This window comes from Sciurus carolinensis, chromosome 13, assembly GCF_902686445.1.
Source record: "Sciurus carolinensis chromosome 13, mSciCar1.2, whole genome shotgun sequence".
Classification (NCBI taxonomy): Eukaryota; Metazoa; Chordata; class Mammalia; order Rodentia; family Sciuridae; genus Sciurus; species Sciurus carolinensis.
The window spans coordinates 40109251-40131966 of record NC_062225.1 but is presented as its reverse complement, the minus strand read 5'-3'; the positions used below and the strand labels follow the sequence as shown (position 1 = coordinate 40131966).

General features: G+C 35.9%; 1 protein-coding gene across 1 annotated transcript in view; it reads right to left on the bottom strand.

The window, feature by feature from the left end:
* Peli1 (pellino E3 ubiquitin protein ligase 1) overlaps window positions 1-19585 on the bottom strand; it is a 57908-nt gene extending 38323 nt beyond the window's left edge. Inside the window, exon 1 of the mRNA XM_047522891.1 lies at window positions 19192-19585. The gene's annotated coding sequence lies outside the window, so the exon portion shown is untranslated. The remainder of the gene's footprint in view (window positions 1-19191) is intronic.
* Window positions 19586-22716: the final 3131 nt, after the last annotated feature.

Here is a 22716-nt window from a genome sequence, read left to right as displayed (position 1 = left end):
TATCTTGAAGGTGCTAATAGAATTAGGAAAAACAAGGATTTTCCCCTAGAATTTTTCTGAGATTTTTAATTTTTATTCATATAATAATCGTCTTAAAAGTAAGACAAAACCATTTGTCCTAATTATGCCTCCTGCTTTTAATGAAGTTTTATTACAGAGTATATGACAGTATGTTTAAATTTCTATATGTATCTTTGAATTTCACACAGTTTCCAATTCTCAGCAAGAATCTCCTCTCTTTTTTCACATATTAACATCTGTCAAACCACTGGGTTCTACGTAAGGCAACATGATTATTTTTTAATCACAGAAATATAGGCAAGATCCTAATGAATATATTGCTCTTTCTCTCTGAAGAGACACAGACATAAAATTGCTGATATTTGAATCTGTATGTTTGATGGGTTTTAAATTTTTCTTTCCAACATTTCATCACGGAGTATTTGGTCTATCACCATCTCTGTGTTTACTGAGCCAAGTATCTACAAGGACAAACAGTAAAGCTTCCTATTCATTCCAGTGAAATCAATTAGGTTATTCACACATTTATTGAACACTTGCCAAAGACTTCCCTTTTTTGGTATCAATAAAAAGCAATCTTATAATAAAGGTTATTTTGTTTTGAAAAAAAGCCAGGGTTCTCAAATTTGCTGTACTACTCTGCAACTCTTGCTTCCCCTGCCTTCAACACTGTGTGGGTGTAGGAAAGAAACTAAGACATTCAGAACAAAATGTGAAGTCAAGGGAAATTTTTAGACAGCAATAAATTGTGAAAATCACTTAAACTTAGAACAATCTTTTGTAGAGAAACATAAATGGAGGCATTTTAATATATCCCTGGCATTTAGTGAAAAAATACTAGGCAGAGAATACAATAAATTTATAGATCTTAATTGTTTAACCTAATTTTTCATACAACCCAATAAACTGCAATTAAAACCATATTCAAATAGGTTTTGTCTAGTGGTTCTTCTTAAGACCTTTTAAAAAGGAAGACTTTATTTGGAGACAAATTCTTAGCTCATGCAATGTATTATTCCCTTTTCTATGATTATAAAAATGTTCTTCAGTAAATATTTAGACTTGTCATAGTCATTTAAGACCACTCATTTAGGTCACACTGTATCTTTAAAAGAACCATTTTATATTTTTAAAACACACAAAACCTATATAAATACCAAATACACTGCTGATTCTTGAAGATATAGAATACAGTATACAGTTGCTAGTACTGATCCTCATACAGTCATATTTTAACAGTCTTATAGTTTCTTATATGATAGATTAAATTATTACCTTCTAAGGCAATATATATGCTAAGTTTTCATGCAAATCACTGATTACCTCCTGAGAAATACAATGTAACTTTTGTTAGAAATAATTTTCAAGCTGGATAGGGTGACCCATGCCTGTAATCACAGAGCCTTAGGAGGCTACAGCAGGAGGACTGCAAGTTAAAGGACAGACTCAGCAATTTAGCGAGACTGTCGCAAAATAAAAAATAAAACAGACTGGAGATGTAACTCAGTGGTAAGATGCCCCTGGGTTAAATCCTCAATACCAAAAAAAAAAAAAAAAGTTCAATTCTATTATATATTATTAAAAAATTACTGTAGTGGTGTAGTAGCTAAAGAAGAAAGCTCCTCATTTGATATGTCCCAATATAATCAATTAATTTTAATTTTTAAATTTCAAACCATGTCTCTTTTGGACCTGACATAATTCAAATTCTTCCTGACTTTTTCCTAAATCTACAGTAACATGACTCTCCCCCTCTATATCACATATAATAAACATTTTTGACAAAACAATATACAGAAAATGCTCAGCAAACAATTTTTAAAATATTATCACTACTTACTTATAAAAAATTCTGATATTTTAAGACCTACCTGATATACCTTTTCCAATCAGTCTTTATTCACTAAACTGGGTATAACCTATTTTGAGCATCCATAGCTTATGTGCAAGTCTTTTAAGGACCTTATATCTAGCTTTGCATTACAGTTACATATAACCTTGTGCTATCATCTATTAAAGCTGAACAAGGAGAAACTGTCTTGCTCATTTTGCAGCACTTCAAAGAATAAAGGAAAGAATGATTTTTAAAAATGTTTGCAAAGTTATGTCTTAGGGAATACTTATTTTATTTGTTGGATAAAGCATAAATATTTCTGTGGTGTCAAGAAATTAAAAGGTTTTTTTTTTTTTCTAAAGACTGTAAAGCCTTTCAGGAATGGATGTTCTCATTCATATACACATTAATATGACATAAGAAACAGGAGGAACTTTGTACTTTGTTTCATATTTTTTGGTAGAGTAACCACATCATGGGGATCAATCTTCTCTTCCTTTGTAGTAAGAAGGAAGTTTTCATTTTCAGACTAAAATGCATAATAGAACTCAGCATGTAAAGCCTGTCGGTAGCCCTCATAACCCCTTACTCCTATTGTAGCTCTCTTAAAGGCCCTAACCTAGGCAAAGACCTCAGTTTCACAGTCCTTTATGAATCTGTTTCAAAAGTCCAGTCTGCTTAAAACACTGAAGAACTAGCTCAACAAATTTGATAACTACAGCTAACAGGAAAATTAGTAATATGGTATTTGTTAAAGTAGCAACAAATTTCAATACATTTTCAAAGCCCTCATAGGTAAAAAGTTCTAACAATTTCCATTTAAAAACAATGAATTTATAGAAATTCCAAATTAAAACTAAATATCAAATGTGAAAAAAAGTCTTTCTACTTTTTTCCTAGGTCTTTTCTAATTGAGTACTAATCCTTAACATGGAAAAGGTACTAATAAGCATCATGGACATCTATTTTTTACTGTCCAGCAAAATTCAGCCCTCCCCTGGTATAATGGTATTGTTATTTCATTTTTGGAGGAAACCTGTTTTTTACTTTCAGTTCATGTCTGGTGGAGACTACACCCTCAAACTTGGCTAAGCATTAGTTGTCTCAAAAATTTGAGCTTCACGTTCTCCTGGCTACAGGAGACCAGTTAATGACCAATAAGATGCAATAAGACTTTGCCAAGGCTTCTAGGAAAAAGACGGTCACTCCTTTAGTTACTTGTGACACTGTGAGGATTTAGAGGGTAAGGGAATGGAAGCTATCAGGAACACTAGATTAGAAAGCAACACCGAGGAAGCAGTACTAAAAAACGCACAGAAACTGAGTCCTGGTAACATTATTTATGCCTTGAGTGGAGTCATTCTTGAAGACACACCTATCCTGAACCAATTTACACAAATCAATACATTCCCTTTCTCCCCCCTCCATCCTGTTGAATTTTCCACTACAGCAGAAAGAGTCTTAACTGATATAAAAATTATTTCAAGTGTGTTTGTTTCCCCCAAAGTAAATATACTAGGCCCCAGAATTAAGCAAGAACACTCTTCTGCACAGATGATTTTGGCTTTTCAAAGTCCGCCCTCCTCTTAAGGCCTTCTTACCCTAAGTTCAAAGGTCACAAGATTTCATATCTTCTACCTCATATTGTCTTACTACAAAGCACTTTTTTTTTTTTTTTTTGCCACAAAGGAATAAAAAACTGACACTGGAAAAAAGAAAATAACAAGTAATTAGGTGGAGAATTAAGCTGGGGGGGAGAGCAAATCAGTTATAGAAGCTTTAAGTAGTAACCAGATGTACTTTTAATTTTTACTAGAAGCATAAACAAGTGTCAGAGACTAAAGCTTACAAAATTAAGCAGATTCGACTACATAAAGAATTTAATACAAAGACATCATAATATTGAAATCAAAGATCCTATTCAAAAAGCAGCTGATAAAAATTAAAATTCACAGAAAAACTTCTTGGGAAATTAAAATGTCTTGGACTTTTAAAAAGAGGCAAATCATTACATAATTTCAAAAGAGGGACCAGTAATCGTATTCATAAAAATTCTTGATTTTTAAACACACTGGTGGTTATGACATGCAACTGAACCCCCAAGTCATTCTGAAAATGTTCAGCAAAAGATTTAATAGAATAAGTAAGTCACAACGACTAAAGTCATTACAAGAGCAATGTAAAACTAGTACTTCCACTTTCTAGGGATTTTGGTGACTTAACAGCTAATAAGAAAGAGAAAACACGGTATACAGAACAAAATGGAATTAAATGGAGGGATATGCTTAGGCTTCTCAGATGGTAGTAAAGTGAGATTTTATGTGACTATTTTTATATCTTCTATATTTTGAGCACTAGGTGTGAGTGCTAGAATACATTACCATACTCTTCTGATCACAAGGAGACCATTAATATGGAGTCTGTAGGAAAGATGATGAGATAAATATTATTTGAGATGAAGTAAAATGGAGTAGTTAAGGTAGTTATGGAGTCAGACTGTCTATGTCCAACTATCTGCACCATCATTTAATAGCAGTGAGACTTGGACTAACTTCACTGAGGCTTAATTTCTTCACCTGTAAACCTGAGATAATAAATAATAACAACTAATATATATGTAGACTTTAAGTGCCAAGCATTTTTCAAAGAGCTCTGTGTATTAATTCTTTAATTCATAATAATGTTCTTAGGATACAAGTAATATTATTGTCTCCGTTATAAAGGAGAAGAATGAGACAAAATCAGTTTAGTAAACTGCCTGAGGTCACAGAGCTATTAAGTCAGTAGGACTGACATCTGGGATTGGAACCTGAGACATTTGGTTAAGGGCTAATAGCTGTCCTCGTTATACCCTATTAATATTACTTAACTTCAAAGAATTGTTATGAGACAAAGATCGAGCACATTACAGCAGCTCTACAGAAGTCTTCAGGCAGTCCCTTTCTAGTTACCTGAATATTTACATTATCAACTATTTAGAAGTAATTAGTATGGACACTATTTCCAGTTGAAGAAAATATTTTGGAGTTAGGGCAACATTGGAAATTAATTTTTATTAAAGGTAATAAATTGGGCTGGGGACATAGCTCAGTTGGTAAAGTGCTTGCATCACGTGCACAAGGCCCTGAGTTCAATCCCCAGCACCACAAAAAAAAAAAAAAGGTAATAAATTACTTCAAAAATTCTATGGTCTGGTATTCTTGAGACTTCTGGGTTTGGAAATTTATTTTTGAGATATCCATGGAGAAAGTTAGAAACATATACACATACAAGTCTGGCATTTGGAGGAGAGTTATGGGTCACAAATATAAACCTGGAAATCTTCAATATATAGATGAAATGACCTATGGAAAAGAGTATAGAGGTGAAAGACAGAAGAGTCTAAGACTAAGGTTTCCAAGGTCAGATAAGATGAAGACTGGATTTAGCAAGATGGAGACAATATATTAAGTGATCGCCACATCTATTTCAAAGGAATAATGAGATTTTATTATTTATTTAGCATCATTATATATATATATATTTGTTGTTGTTGTTTTTGTTTTTTGGTATTGAGGACCGAACCCAGGGGTGCTTAACCACTGGGCCATGTCCCCAGCCCTTTTTTGTATTTTACTTAGAGACAGGGTCTCAGTAAGTTGCTAAGTGCCCTGCTAAATTGCTGAGTCTGGCTTTCAATTCTCAATCCTCCTGCCTTAGCCTCCCAAGTCTCTGGGATTATAGGCATGTGCCACGGCACCCAGCCATTATATATCTTTTTATCAAGAACAGCAAGCAAGCACTTGAGATATATTGATAATTATAATGGGATTTTCCTTTTCCCTTCCTCTTCCACCAGCCTTCATTAATGTGCATAATTAATTAATGCATATAATATTGTGAGGTATTCAGTAGTTTGAACTATGATCTAATGGAATTTTCTCAATTCCAAGTTTAGTATTAGGTGCTAGGAATACAAGAAAAATTAGGACTTGGTCTCTGCCATTAAATTTATGCTAGACAATTTAATGTTAACATGTGGCACATGAAGTGTTTGAGGGTTGAGTTGTGGTTCTGTGGTAGAGCACTTGCCTGGCATGTGTGAGGCCCTGGGTTTGATCCTCAGCATCATATGTTAATGAATAAATACAATAAAAAGATCCATTGACAACTTAAAAATATTTTTTTAAAAAAGTGTTTGGGCACCACAGAAGCAAAGAATACTCATCCTGGTTGTGAGGAGCGTTGTGTTAAGACTACTTTTTTAAGAACAACATCCACTCATTTATTTTCTGAGCATTATTATGCTCCCTAGATCCTGGGAACACAAAGACAATAAGCTTAGACCTCTATATACATAGTTTATACTGTAGTAAAGTATATCCAGATATGCTAAAAGAGAAATTGTAATACAACTGAGTTATCAATCAAATAAAAAGTCCTGAGATTCAATCCTAAACCTAGAGAAGATCATATACAACAATGATATTCCAGATGGGCTTTGAATAATGAAAAGATCTTAATCAGAGACACTTATTCCACCTAAAGGGAATAACATATGCAGAGGTCTAAAACTGGAGAAAAGCATTATGGCTTAAGCAAAATAATGACAGGAGGAAGAGGGAGAAGCAGCTAGAGAGGAAGGTTTGGTAAATTATGTAAAACTTCATAAGCCAAGACAGAATCTGAAACAGATGTTATAGAAAATGGGAAACCAATGTAGGGGATTAACATAACTGCATTTGTTTTTTTCAGATTTTCAACCTTGACAAACTAAAGTGGTTCCACCCCGCTGCCCTAACCTGTACTCACCTGGTATCTTTGCTTCAGTAAATGGCACAACTAAATCCAGAAATTGCTTATATCAGCAACTTGAAAGTCCATCATAGCTTCTTAACTTCCACATACTATCCTGTCCATTGCCATCCCTTATCACTTGTCTTCTAAAACACATTCAACTTTCCCCACTCATGGTTTTTACTCCTGCTGTATTCTCAGACTGGAACAATACTATTTGACTCCTCCTTATTCCTGAGACAGTTTAAGTGTTAACTCCTCAGAAGGCTTTCTCTGACCACCCAATATAATCCAGGTCCCCTGTTACTCTGTCTCATAGCACCTTGCTCTGTATGTACTTGCATAAGTGCTTGCTTTTAATATTGATCCTCCTCCCTAGTCTGTGATTTTCATTAAGAAAGAACAGTCTCATTTTGTTCTTTCACCATATATTCACCACCTGCACTACATTCTACATTGCAGATATTCAAGAAATATTGGGTTCATAAAAAGAATTTTTAGAAAAACAACATTAAAAGCGATATGGAAGATGTATAAGAAAATGTGAGGAACCAGAATCCAGGAGGTCAGATAAAAATAACCCAGAAGAAAGAAGATGATGAAGAGCTGACCTAACAGGATAGCAGTGAAGATAAAGGAAAGTAGTACTTGAGAAACCAAGGCAGAAATGACAGGCTCCTGACAGGCATGTAGAGAGTGAAATGCTAGCCTTCATCAGGATGGAATGAAGCAAAACAGGTGTGGAAAGAAAAATGTCTTTCTGCCTATGGTAAGTTCCAAGAATTTGGGTTAGTATGTTTAGTAGGCAGTTGAAAATTTAAGTGTGGGGGCAGATCTTGCCCTCCTTTTTCTTTCTACCAAATCAAGTCAGGATAATAATAATTACTGAATAATACTGTTAATATTGTGTACATGTGCAGATATATAACAATGAATCCCATAATTATAATTATAATGTACCAATAAAAATATGGAAAAGAGCAATAAAAACAACTTCTAATTTTTGACTACCTACTTTATGTTTGATATTTAACTGATGGCTGAATAGCGAATCTCTATTCATTTTGACAATGTTACTAGTAACATACCCAGAGCCTTGAGAGATTAAGTAAACTGAGTCAACTACCAAAGCAACAGAGTTGCTAATCAGTGGGGGAGGGTTCTGAATCCATTTTCCTTCTAATCAGAGCTCCTTTCCATCATACTACCTTACCTTTAGCCTGAGTGACCACCTATATCAAGTTTTTCAGGAGGGGCTGGGGTTGTAGCTCAGTGGTAGAGCACTTGCCTAGCATGTGAGGCACTGGGTTGGATTCTCAACACCACATATAAGTAAATAAAGATCCATTGACAACTAAAAAAATTTTTCAAAAAGTTTTTCAGGAAAGGGAAAAATATCAAATTTAAAGGAGTTGTCAGAATGAGAAAACAGGGAACAAGTACAAGAAGAAGAGAATTCAAAAAGAACAAATTTAGTGGCGATGTGAAAGAGTTGGAGAGAAAGAAGTAGCATTAAGATTGCAAAGAGCCTCTAACCCAGAAGGAGCCTTGGAAATTACCTAGTAATAAGTAAAACTTTAGTTTTTATGTTTTGTGGTATAGTAGTACAAGTAAAAGCTTATTAGAAATGAAGAATCTCAAAATCCATTGAGACCTAAAGTGTCAGAATATGCCTTTTAATATGATCCCTAGGCAATCAATATAATACATTAGCGCTTGAGATGCACTGGTGATACCATTACTTAGATAAGGACATTAACCAGGTTAAAAAACAGTTTGCAGAGCTAGAACTCAGATCTCTGGGTCTGGCATTCATTCTGCTTCACAGTGCACACTCCACACAAACATATCACTTTGAACCTGAGGGTATGTGCCACAGAACAGTCAGAACTTGAATTTAAATCAAATTATCACTAAACATTTTGATTTGTTTTCATCCCATGTGGAATTTAAAATGCCCCTGTAAATTTCTTCAATATTTTAACATTACTACATAAAACATAAACATGCTATCCTTGACTACAAAGAATTCTTAAATTCATATAGTTAAGTTTTGACCTTGAACCCTCACTGTAAAGAGGTTGTATACTCAGAAAGAAAGAGACTTCTTTTAGTCAAATAATTTAAAGTCATGGAATCTTGGAGTTGGAAGAGACCTAGGATGACTGGGATGACAAAAGGATTTCATCTAGAATACCAAATATATAGTTTCTGAGAGCGCTGTATCAAAAAGAAGTCTGAAGATGGTTTGGAATCAGTCTTTAGTTATGTCAGCCATGGGCTGGTTCCAAAGAGGACGTTAAGTGTTACAAATTAGCTGACCTTGTAAAGATAAAGAATTCGACCCAGAGAGGCTAAATGAAATATATCATCTCGCATACTGAATAAATGGATCAGTACTCTAGGTGCCCTAACTTCAGGTGTAGTGATTTTTAACCTATACCTACTGCTTTTCCTGATACATTTATTCAATTTTAAAAATTCCTTTTCAATTAACATACAATAAAAGTCAAACCAATTAAAATTTAACTGGGAATAAACACCTTATATGGTTTATTAGGAATTAAAGGATTTGTGATCCTGTAATAAAGCATACATGTAAATACACTCAAATATTTAAATGAAGTCAACAACATTTCAGTTCTATCACTGTGATCAGTGAATGATCTCTGACTAACATTGCTTCCTAACAATTTTACTTCATAGTGAATTTTTCCATATGACAACTCTTTTTTATACAGTTTAGCCATGATGACTCAGGACACCTAGATGCTATGAAGGAGCTTTCAATTCAAGGGGTAGGAGGAAAATGAGGGGGCCTACTGAATCATTAACAGCCTACTCGGTTATGAAACCTTGCAAATTCTTTTTGGAAACCATTTTAAAGGTAGGTTTAGGAGGTAATTCTGGCAAATGCCTTAAAGACTAGTCTTTAACAGATGAACTATGTGAATAAATCAACACACTATTTCTAAAAGAGACACAAGATGCTTTTAGCAAAATGGAATTTTATTGAATAAATTTCAGCAGTGAATTAAAAAGAAAAATGTCTGGTATTAACAAAATTATAGATCTGCTCTATGTTCAACAGTTTAAGAACTCACCTCGAAATTCATCGTAGCTCCTTTGGTGACCTAACAGGACTAGTTCAGAGACTGAATCATCTAATTTAAATGAAGATTACAGTAAAGCATTACATATACTTAAAACACTTTCTGATATGTGAAGTCTGCACATAGGGTTGTAGTTTCTAATTAGAAGCAGTCACTACTTTACAAAAGATACATATTTTAACACACTTTCTTATGAATGATAACTGGTTTTATAATTTGGATGTTTTAGACTTCTGATGGTAAATTTAAAGAATGGTAGTGAGAAACAAGTAGAAGAAAAACCTATCATGTTAACCAAAGTCTAAAATGACAGAAAATCAACTTTTAATGCTTCCAGTACATGCATATTATTAAATCTGACTTAAACCCAGAGGAACATTAAGTTCAGAGGATAGTATATACCAAGAACCAGGAAAACAACATGAAGATTTTGAAGAACAAATTGCTCTCACTCACTGTTAAAAAAAAAAAAAAAAAATTGAACTCAACTGTACCTTCTAAAGATTAAGCCAATCTTAAATGTTGAGCACTACAATATGCAACTAGGAAAATCAGAGTCAATCATTTCATAATTCACTTTTTTTTTTCTTTTCAGTACAGGGGACTGAATTGAAAGGTACTCTACCACTGAGCTACATCTCCAGTCCTTTTCATTATCTTGAGATAGGGTGTCCCAAAAGTTGTCCAGACTTGCCTCAAATGTGTGATCCTCCTGACTCAACCTCCCAAGTTGAAAATAGTTTTTCAAATCCCACTAGGCTGTTAATTCTATCAAACTTTGCTAGTTTAGCTATACAGATTTCGGATGGATGAAGTTATTAGTTTCTAGGCTTTCAAATCAGTAAGTCTATTACTGCTTCCTACATTACTGAGTTAAAAAAAATATTGTGTCCTGCAGGTCAAATAGTTATCAAGCTATGTCTAGCTGATAGAATACACTGTCTCTACCAGAATACACATCAAAAAAAGGCAAGGAAAGTTAAGACAGAAGATAGAGGTAAGGCACAAATAGGAAAAGTGTTATACTTGCTATCTGCAAGTTACTTCTTTAGGCTCTTAATTCATTTTAGGTCCCCTTTATGAGATACTGTGGAAGAACAATGGGCAAGACTAAAGATGGTGAAGGATCATAAAGGGGGATAATGGCAGAGTAATGAAAAGATGAAAATGAGAAAGGCAGGGACATGGAATTATGATTATCTTGCAATGCATGAGCTCAAAGTAACACCTAAAACCTGCTGTTGCAAAAACCTAAACTTAATAGGTTTAATTTTCAAATAATTCTTAATTCTTAATGTTTAAATTAACAAACGATATTCTTTTATCAAAGCAACTTCTTTAAATAGAAGTTTTATTATTTTCATTCACTACCTAATTTATAAATTTGAGTCAGCTCATTAGGTCATAGATGTGTAAGTAGATCCAAGTTACAAGAATTATTTCTGGCAATGTTTACTATTTTGTGACAACCAATTTTTTTCTTTCCTTCCTTCTCTTGTTCCCTACCCCCTCTTTTTTCTTCCATTATAAGTTATTTATTTATTCTACATAAGTGGAAATGAAAAGCAGATTCATCATTCTACTATCAAATCAACAGACTGAAAGCTATTTCTAAAATAAGTCATACTTCAGTATGGTTATCACAGTTATCAAAGTCCTTTATGAAAAACTGCCATTTTTATTTTACAGATGAATCAAAGATAGCTTTTTAAAGACTTTCAAGAGTTAATGGAAAGCCCAGAAATTAAACACCTGCTGTGTGTTCCACACTAATAGGCTAGTGTTTCAAACTCATTAAATAGTCCAGTCCAACAGATCAATCCTGATAGTATGTGTAGTGTATGAAGAATGGGCCTGGTTATCTATTTACACATACACATGCGTATGCATATACACATATATATGTATATACATATACACCAAAGGGATGAAATTAAGTGAAATGACTTGAATCCTAACAGTTTACTGAAAAATGTTTAAAATAGGAAGCTTTGTTAAAGTATTCCTTTTACAGTTATGTACATATGGTCTTAATGATCACTAAATAATTTAGTATATAATAAAAATTCACAAATTCTACTTGCCATTAAATTCTAAACACTATTGATTAAAGATACAAATGGAAAAAGTTGTGTTCCCCCACTGTTACACATAATTAACTAAAAAGGATGAATTTCTTTATCCATTATTACCAGTAAAAATCATTCAATAAGTTTAGTTTCTCAGGTTGGAAAAATTAATCCTATAAAGAATGAACTAGTATAATATAAAAATAACCCTATTAAGAATGAATTATTGTATATAATTCAAAACTAGGGATATATTTTGTCATGAATAGAAAATTTTCTAAAAATCCAGATTTATCAAGGGTTTTCTTTGATATTTAAAAACATCTGAATGACAACCAATTTTTCTATTTTTTAAAAAATATTTTTTAGTTGTAGATGGAAACAATATTTTTATTTATTTGTGTTTATGTGGTGCTAAGGATCGAACCCAGTGCCTCACATGTGCTAGGCAAGCAGCAAGCGCTCTACCACTGAGTTACAACTCCAGACCTTTCTAAAGTTTTAATAATAAAGATTTAAAACTTGAAACAATTACTGATTTGAGAAATGAAGTATGAATAGGAGACCTGAGAGCCAGACTCATCTCAGCAATGTCCATTAGTCTTTCGATTTCCCAACTGTACACCATACCAATAAGTTATACAATTTTACTACATTTTTAAACGCCACCTCTTTAGTCTTGAATACATGATATAAATAAAACATCTGCAATGACTGTTTTGAGTATTTAAGAAATGCACATGGGCCAGGAGTGGTGATACATGCCTATAATCCCAGTGACTCCGCAGGCTGAGGCAGTAGGATCACCAAGTTCAAGGTCGGCCTCAGCAACTTAGCAAGGCCCTAAACACCTTAGCAAGACCCTGTCTTAAAATAAATAAATAAATAAATAAATAAATAAATAAATAAATGGTTAGGGATGGTTCAGTGGTTGAACACCTCTGGGTTCAATTCCCAATTCTGAGCCCCCTCAAAAAACAAAAGCACACGAACTTGTGTGCATTTGTGTGTTTTAAGTATTAGAGCGTAAATATCCAAATGAATATTGTGCCTTTATACTAGTCACTCACAGAGGTTATATCCTTATTCCAAATGATGCTACAATTGTCCAGAACATTATTAAAACTCCTGTTTAGTCTATGGGTGGGTCTGATTTTTAGAAGCAGTAATTGCCTTCTCACAATTTTTAGAAATAGCCTCAAGTCATTTCCTATTTTCTTTCTGTCGAAATCAATTCTGAGTCATATCTGATAAATAAGATGAAGTATCATGTGGTTCATAACCCCTTTTTCCTTAAAAACAAGGAGTAAATACAAAGTAACAATCTATTTTCATGTGTGGTTTAGAAGGCAAGCAAAAAAAAAAAAAGTCAAAAATATTTTGAGGAATGTTAGTATTACTAAAGAAGTATATAACTTCCATGGTGACCACTCTAAAATAGAAGACTTATTTTAGGTTTCTACATTAAAACAAAGATAGACTAGTCCTATTCAATCTATTCTTTATTACTGTCTCTTTACTGTTCTGACTTTATTTCCCGATATTCTCTCTCAATCTGATCCATTCTAATCTTGCAGTTTTTTGTAGTCTAGACACACTCCCCTCCCAGGACCACTGTACTTGTTCATTCTATCTGGAATGTCTTGCACTAAGCTTACCTACAAGGCTTGTTCTCACTTCCTTCACTTTACTCAAATATATATCATCTTCTCAATGAGGTCTTTTCTGACTATCCTTAAAACTACATCCCCTCTTCCTACCCTTTAATCGTGTCCCACATATTCCTTCTTCTTCCCTGCTTTATTTGTGTGTCATGTGTGCATAAAACTTGATAGAAATTTTTCAACACACAGAAGTGGAAAGAATATGTATCTATATGGCATCTACCATCAACAAAATATAAAGTCAATCTTGTTTCAACCATATTCTCACTTCTAAATTATTTTAAAGCAAAAAAAATCAAGATATATTTTAATTCATAAATTAAATATTTCTACAAGGCAAGGACTTAAAAAATTCACTATACATGCCTTGAAAGTCATTAATTCTGCCAGGCGTGGTGGCGCACACCTATGATCCCAGTGGCTCCGCAGGCTGAGGCAGAGGGACCATGAGTTTAAAGTCAGTCTCAGCAACTTATCCAAGCACTGAGTGACTTAGCAAGACCCTGTCTCTAATACTATAAAAAACGGGCTGGGGATGTGACTCCATGATTGAGCACCCTGGGTTCAACCCCAGTACCAAAAAAAAAAAAAAGTTAATAATTCCTTTAAATTACATATCCAGTGTTAAAGTTTCCCCAATTTTTCATAAATATCTTTTTAAAGTTAGTATGCACAGAGCAAGATCTAACTCAGTTCCATATACTGCATTTGGTGGATATGCCTCTTAAATCTCTTTGCAGTCTTGTAGTTTCCTCCCCCTCTCTTGTTTCTTGCTATTTATTTTTTGAAGAAACCAGGTCACTTTACTTGAAACATGAAATACTTTACTGATTTATTTTATTGTCTGGGTCTTGTTATTAGAATGTAAACACCAGGAAGGACAGATTTTAGTCTGTGTGATATCAGTACCTATGCCAGTCCCTGAAATGTAAAAGTAAAAAATCAAATAAAGAATTAATATTTGGCGTTCATTCCAGAACTCCATTGCCCATCCAACAGCAGAAACTGATAAGCACAGCACTCTTTCCTGTTATATCTGAATTAGGAAGCCCAGTTTTCTAAACACAGCATCTAGGCAGTGACCATCAGGCAAATGGATTTGGTACCCAAGGTGGTATCTATTTGCTATCCCTGCTTTATTTAGACACCTTCAAAAGTATACTTCTACCCAAAACAGATTTGAATGCACCTTCTATGTGGAAAATTTAGCTGAAATTTAGCACGATAAATCACTGAATATATTTCTTGTTAAGTATGTTTAAACATTTCATAGTTTATTTTAGACAGTTTAGGGAAAAAAGTAAACTGCAGCCAAAAAATAAGAGAAAAAGAAACTGCAAAAGATGATGGAAAACTGGGGATACTACATATTTTTAGAATTAGCAACATCCCAAGAGATTCATTACAAAATAAAAATCAGCAACAAATGCTTTTGAGAAGTAAATTACATGTGTGTTGAATTAATTTTTTAAAACTACATGAATGGTCAAGATTAACTGGGGGAAGCTGACAGATGTGAGGATTTTCCCATTTATACGCATCAGCAACTCATTCTATTTTTCTCTAAATGTATTTTGAGGTGCAGAAGTAGTACTATGGGGTGAAACTACAGTACTATATAGAATCTCATTTCTCTGGAGTTTACTGCAGGCAAGAAAAGAATAAAAAACATCTTTTACAACATTCTGAAAAAAATAAATCTCAGAATCATTTACAATTAATTTCTCTTAAATCATCTGATGGAACCCTTTCTCAAAGAGTTTATTCTGAAGGTTAGGCTCAAGTTAGGTTTCAATTACCTATTTCTAGTGAAAAAGAAAAGAAAAACAGATATTCCCCAACATTCATCCAATATATCTTGTGTTTTCTCTTTAGCACTTACAAATTCATTTGGCAGCAACAAAAATCATTTAGGATTTCTAAGTGTAATATGTTGGGCAATTATTTCAAACCTCTGAAGGAAAAAAATGGAGAAGTGATCAATTCAAGATAACATGAAAAAAAAAAAAAAAAAAAAAACTAGGGGCAAAACCTGAAATCTTCCTCAGATCTTTCAGTGACCAATATATATATACACAATGGAATATTATTCAGCCATAAGAAGAATAAAATTATGGCATTTGCAGATAAATCGATGGAGCTGGAGAATATCATGCTAAGTGAGATAAGCCAATCCCCAAAACCAAAGACCAAATGTTTTCTCTGATAAGTGGGTGCTGACACATAATGGGGGTGGGGTGGAGGGGTAAGGAAGAATGGAGGAACTTTGGATTGTGTAGAGGGAAATGAGGGGAGGGGGCAGGGGAAGGAAAGATGGTGGTATGAGACAAACATCATTATCCTATGTACATGTATGATTACATGAATAGTGTGACTCTATATTGTGTACAACCAGAGAAATGAGAAGTTGCACTCCATATGTGTACAATGAATCAAATTGCATTCTGTCATGTATAACTAAATAAACAATCAAAAATAAATTAATTAATTAAAAAAAAAAACCTCTAACAACACAAATCCCTTGAAAGAATGACTTCTTTATATTTCTGGGTAATATATTTAGAGGGAATCTGGGAAAGATGCTATCAATCTACAAACAGAGCAAAGTGAAATGCACTGTTTATAGACTTCTTCAGTAAGAATTTTGTCTCTTATTTATACATGCAGCTGAGAATCTTTACTATTGTACCCTTTAAATTTCTTTATCATTTTCCTTTTCCTTCATTCTCTTCTTTCAATTGTGCTTTTTTTTTTTTTGTGCTGGGGATTGAACCTAGGGCCTTGAATATGCTAGGCAAGTGCTTTAACAGAGATATAGCCCTGGCCCCTTCACTGGCTCTTAAATCTGCTTTATTTTCCTTGGCTAAAAGACAAAATTGGAATAACACCATTTTTCCAAAGAAACTCCTAAAACCACCTCAGTGCGATCACATATTGGTCATTACAAAATTTTAATATACACAGTTAAAATATATACAATAAAATAACTCCTATAAGTCTTTCTGACATAATTACTAGGATAGATCTACACTGATACTCCAAGATAAAATTCATGTATATATGTAGGAAAGACAGTTTTCAATTCTAACTCTTGCCTTAAAATAATTATCTGCTAATAAAAGTTTCTGTTTAAAAACATTAGTTGTTCACAAACAGCAGAATTACTACAGTCCTTATCCCTAAAGCTACTGTACAACCACGATAAAGTATATTTGGAAATGAGATCTTTTAAAATACAACTGACATCTAACAAACTGAAAGGATGCTGAAACTAAGTCAAATGGAAACATCCTTAATCTTCCCCTCAAAACTTGCCCAAGTGGCACTCAGCAGTATTAAATTCAGTTTCCACCCAGGTACTTTTCAGTCATTTAAGGGATCCCCCAAAAATAAGAACACCTGCAAAACCAGACTTCACCAGTCAACCCTGATTCTGCCTTTTGAATTCTAGGGACTGAGTGAAAACACTGTGCTAGAAGCTTTCTTAAGAGTACACTGTTAAATCTGGTTGGTAAATACCATAGAAAATATTTAACATAACCCAACTCTTAAGGTTATTTAAATGCCAGTTTCTTAAGGAGTGCAGATAACCCCAAAATCTGCCACTAAGGCAGATTTCCAGCTCACTTTTTTCAAGTTAATAAATAGCACATTACTACCACGCTAATAAAAATATGGGTGATAGTTTCTTCTTTAAGAGCTTTAAATTTATTAGATGAGGTATTATAACCATTTTACTACATACAACTTTTTGCATTTAATTGTTCTAATTTCCAATGGTTTTAAACTCAAGATCTCTTAACAAACTACAGAAAAGGGGAAAAGTTAGAGACTTGGGGGGAAAATAACAGATGTCTCACTTTTATTTTCTGATGTTACCACCAGAATGTAAAATCTGGGGGGCACCTAAATCATACATAAACAAATTCAAGCGTATTTAGGATAAGTGAACATATTCACTGTTACAAGAGTTCTGATCACTGTTCATCTCAGGAGGAGTTGTAACAATGCTTGATTTAAAATTTTTGGTACCTTCCAGTTTGGTATCAAATATAACTACTGAAATAAATAAAATTGCCCTCAGAGTCAAGTATTTTACTCCAGAAGTTATTAATAAAAAACAAAGAATTTATATGCTAAATTTATATAATCAGGACAATGTTTTGATTAAACCCAAGGCTCTTTATACTGAGCTATATCCCCATCCTTTTTCAATTTTTAAATTTTGAGACAGGGTCTCCCTGGGTTGCTAAGGCTGGCCCTGAACTTGGATCTTCGATGTAAATCTGCTTACTTTGAGAAAACAGTTTCCTAGTTAGGTATAAAGAAACTGTATCAAAAACTGAAAGAGAAAAATTGCACAAAGGAAACCTTCTCTACAATTAAAAAAATTTAAATTCGCACTAGTATAGAAATGGAATAATAAACTCATTTCTCCTAAGAGTAATACATATTCAATGTCAAAAAAGCCAATGCCATATCTGAAACAAGAGATCACCTGCTATGAAAAGAAAACATTTTTGCAAAGTAAGAAAGCCTTTGAACCAAAACAAACTTATAACTATTTTATGTACTTAATAGCTTTAGTTCTTAGTACAACCAGCACCTTATGGATAAGGTGCTCCACAGTATTTATGAATACACTATTTGAAGATTAAACGATGGGACGATTGTTGGTGATCAAATGAAGACATATTCCCTTGTGTAGTATCTAAATTCTTGGGTGAACATAAAAAAAAAAAAAAAAAAAAAAACCAACAAAAAAACCTATCATTCCTCTAGTCTCAGAAGAGACTTGCACCTATAAAAATAAAAGTAGATGGTGAGTTTATGATTTACAGTATTTTCCCCACTCGGAACATTTTTCAGGAAGTCCTTTGAGGTTTTAAGATTCAAACACTATGCACTAGGAATTATTGTTTGAACTACCTAACAATTACCCAGACTTCTTTCAGACTTCAGTTAACCTGTACGTAAAATGAGCATCTTAAACTTTTCCACCGGGCATTGGAGAACGAGTTATTACTCATAAACGCTTTCAGATCCTCAGACACCAGGCGCGGCAGATCAAGCATATCCATCAATTAGAGAGCTTTCGGACCTCAGTTTACCGACGGACGAAAACGGGTGTATTAACTTACTTGGCAAAGGCCCCGGAGGTGAAATTAATTAGTGTTTTTAAAATGCTCTGAGATCGAAAGATGAAAGGAAATGTGAGAGACACGCAGAGAAGATGACAATCATCATAACAATAAAAAGAATGACTAACTTGGAAGTCTGTGTTATGTAAGGGAAGAGAAAGAAGTTATCAGATCCGTGCAAACAAAGCAAAAGCCCACCGCCCCCTTTGTTTCTCTTTCATTTCCCTCTGCCTCCCGCCGCCCGCAGGGCTCCCCTCCCGCAGCAGGAGAGCGCTGCCCGCCGGGCGCGGGGCCGGGAGTCGGACGCCGCGCGCCCGCTCCCCGGCGGTGGGGGAGGGCGCGCCGGGCCGGCTCCTGACAAAGGCGCTTCCTCCTGCGAGGGCGCGGGATGCAGGCGCCGCAAACTCCGCTCCCCACCGCCCCCGGGCGCGGCGCGGGGGCGCGCAGGCGGGCGGGGAGAACCGGCCGGCCCGCCACGGGGAGAGCCGCCGAGGAAGTTGCTCGCCGGTCTTCCCCGCACCCTTCGCCAGCCCTGACGCGACCCCTCCCGCGCCGTGCCGCGGCCGCACTCACCGGACAACTGCTGGTAGTCGGAATGCCAGCGCGGCCCCCGAGACCCAGAGCGTGGGGGCGAAGAGTGCGTGCGCGGGGGGCGCGAGCAGACAGTCCGGCGTTCCGCCGCCGCCTGCCTCGCCAGCCGGCCGAGCCCCACGAGGCGAAGTTGACCGCGGAGCCGAGAGCTGAGGAGCCACGGAGCGAACCAGAGGCGCGGGCCCGCTTTGTGGTGCGCTCCCGGAGGGTTAGAGACAAATCCGTTCGCGCCGCACGGCTGCTTCTGTTGCTGCTGTTGCTGTTGCTGTTGCTGCTGTTGTTGCTGCTGCTGCTGCTGCTGCTGCTGCTGCTGCTGCTGCTGCTGCTGCTGCTGGCGGCGGCTGCGGCGCCCCCCGACGGTTCCTCCGCCTCACACTGCCTCTGGGTCACTGACACACACTGGAAGGGAGGGGAGGGGTCTAGCAGGAGGGCTGGACCTAAGGGAGGGGACAGGGGCGGGGTAGGGGCACAGCGGGAGGCGGGGCCGCGAGGGCTCCTGGGAATTGTAGTTTTCTGACATCGTTGTGGAGGATCCCACCGCCCTCGTTCTGAAATGCGCATGCTCGGAGATGTTCGCGTCCCCCACACCGTTACCATGGTCACCGACTTACTAAGCGAGCGTGTGCAAAGGGTTGTTGACTAAACAAGGCCAGTCTTGTGTCCTGGTGTTGTTTGGGTATTTGTCCCACAGCCGGTCCTACCTACTTCACTCCACTCCCAACAGCTAACCTCACTACATACAAGTGCCCCATGCAATCTAACTTTCCATATTTCAGCCTTTTCTGCATCTTTTCTTCCACATATCGTAAATTACAAATATCCCTTTCCCTTGCTTCCTTCAAGTGAATTTTATCTTAAATTCAAATTTCTTTATCTAGAACATTGAAATCTACTTGTTTCCAATAATTTAACATAACAATAAGTTATGAAACTGTTAGTAACAGCACCACTGTGCTCAGTCACGTCTAACTCTAGTATGGGCAAAGGTAAAGTTTAAAGGTAAAGTTTAAAGGTAAAGGTTAAGATTGCTGAATTTTACTTGATCGTGTAAAATAATTTAAGATTTGTTCATTTTAAGGCCTACAATGCTTAAGACATACAAATTTCATTAAGTGCCTATAAGTTCAAAAGGTAAGTGGAAAGTTGAAAATGGTACACCGCATATAATGTATTAGCAAACTTTCATTTGGCAATGAGAAATCTGAACCAAGATATGAGTATGTTGTTGGGCTGGTCAACTAAGTCTGCACCCATGCTGGGCACCCAGGTATGCATAAATCGTGGTGAGACGGGTGGAGAAAGCCAGGACACGTGACTGGTTCTCCAGAGGGCTAGAAGTAACCTGCCGCAAGTTCATTGTTTTTCTCATCTCAGTCTACTTAGAACCCCACACCCTGGAAGAAAAAGATTAATGCTTAGGAATCAACATACATTTAGGGAAAGTCAAGGTTTCTGAAGGGAGTCTCAGTATCAGAAATTCTGATTCCTGCAGACCACATAATTATTTGCTCATTCGAAAACATTGAATGGCTTTGTGCCAGGCACTTTACTGAGCCCCAGAAATAGAGATGCAGAAATGCAAAAGAAACATTCCTTGTTCAAAGTGCTTACTTTGCAAAAAAGCTAAACAGACTCAGTGTGTAAGGACTATAGCAGAAAAATGAATAAAACCCTAGACTCAGACAAGGTCAGGAAGTGCTTCAAAAGATCATTTGAATTTGAGAATAACTAGAAATGGGTGTATCTGTGTATTTTAGTGTACAAAAGGAAACCAGAAAAGTGGGGAAGAGCTTTGGAGGGCAGGGACAGCAGCAAATATGAAAACATGGAGGCATGTGACCAAAGAACATTTTGGTTCAGCATTGCAGGTGGTAGAATGGAGTTGGGGAGAGTGGCGAGAGTAGCTGCTGAAAAAAGTAAGGAGACAACTTAGATGTAGAATCTTGTACAACATACTAATGTGGGCTTTTTTCTGGAAACAACAAAAAGTCACACCAGGATTGTAATCAGATAAAATTTTGATAGATGGGTCAATAAATCTCCTTTGTTTAAACCAGTTTGAATTGAGTTTTTAGCTGCTTGCAACTAAAAGCATCATAATTCATAACTTTCCTCACCCTTTACCCCTAAACATAGGCAATTAGTCTTTCAGTTCTATTAATTCTATCCTCTAAGTAGTGCCTGATTACTGTAGTTCTGAATCCTGCTGCCACCAGTACCTTAGTTCATTCTTTTATCTTTTCCTGCATACCGTATCATGCCCCATACATGTTATCAAAATTTATCTGCCTAGGAAGATCCCCCTCTAGAGTGTAACATGTATGGGGCATGATACGGTATTGAGTAGGTTGAGTTTGAGTTGACTCTCTGATATCTAGTTGGAGAAGTAGAATGGGCAGTTATATATATACTCCTGGGCTCAGGGCAGAGATCAGCATAAGATAGGATTGGAATATACCATCATATAGATGGTATTGAAGTTGAAGGAATAAATGAAATCACTCTGGAAGAGTATACATAGCAGAAAAGGAGGAGTCAATAATAGAACCTTGGAGAATTCTAGAACTTAAGAAGTAGGCAGGAAGATCATGAAAGTCTGTTGGAAGTAACAAAAGAACTAGGACATAGGAAGGAGCAGCAAAAATGTAATCAGGAATAAAGTCTACATAAAGTTGCAAATGATTTAGTTGGCAGTCAGCAATATCAGAGCAGTCATGGTGAATATGCTCCATATGCTAAGAGAAATTGAAGATAAAAGAAGTGGAATCTAGAGATTAAAATTACAATTTATGAAAGAAAAATTTTACCAGATAGGATTAAAACTCAGAGGTAGATTAGACACTGAGCAAATTAAGACACTCAAAGGAAAAATTAGAGCATTTAAAGACATAGCAATAGTGGTGTACACCTGTAATCCCAGTGGCTCAGGAGGCTGAGGCAGGAGGATCCCAAGATCAAAACCAGGCTCAGCAACTTAGCAAGGCCTGAAGCTACTTAGTGAGACCCTGTCTCAAAATAAAAAGTAAAAAAGGGCTGGGGATGCGGCTCAAGTAGTTAAGAGCCCTTGGGTTCAATCCCTGCTACCAAAACAAACAAACAAACAAAAAGAGAAGCAATAGAATCTAGTCATAATCAAAGAGAAAGGGGAAAGGGAAAGCGGGGAGGGGCAGGGCTCAAGAAGAGTCTCAGTGATCTGTGTGATAATATCAAGTACTTTAATTGTTTAATCACATTTCCAGATGAGAGAAGGGCCTTAGGGGTTAACACAAAAATTATTTGAAGTAATACAGCTGAGAGTATTTTCATATTTGATGAAACTTACAAACCCAAGAAGCAAGCTCAATGACCCCTAAATAGGCTAAATGCACACACACTCTTAAAAACCATGCAAAAGGCATTATCACCAAACTGTTGAAAACCAGTGGTATGGAGAAGATATTAAAAGCAGCCAGAGGAAAAAGGTATATTATGTATAAAGGAACAAAGACAAAAATTCATTGGACTTCC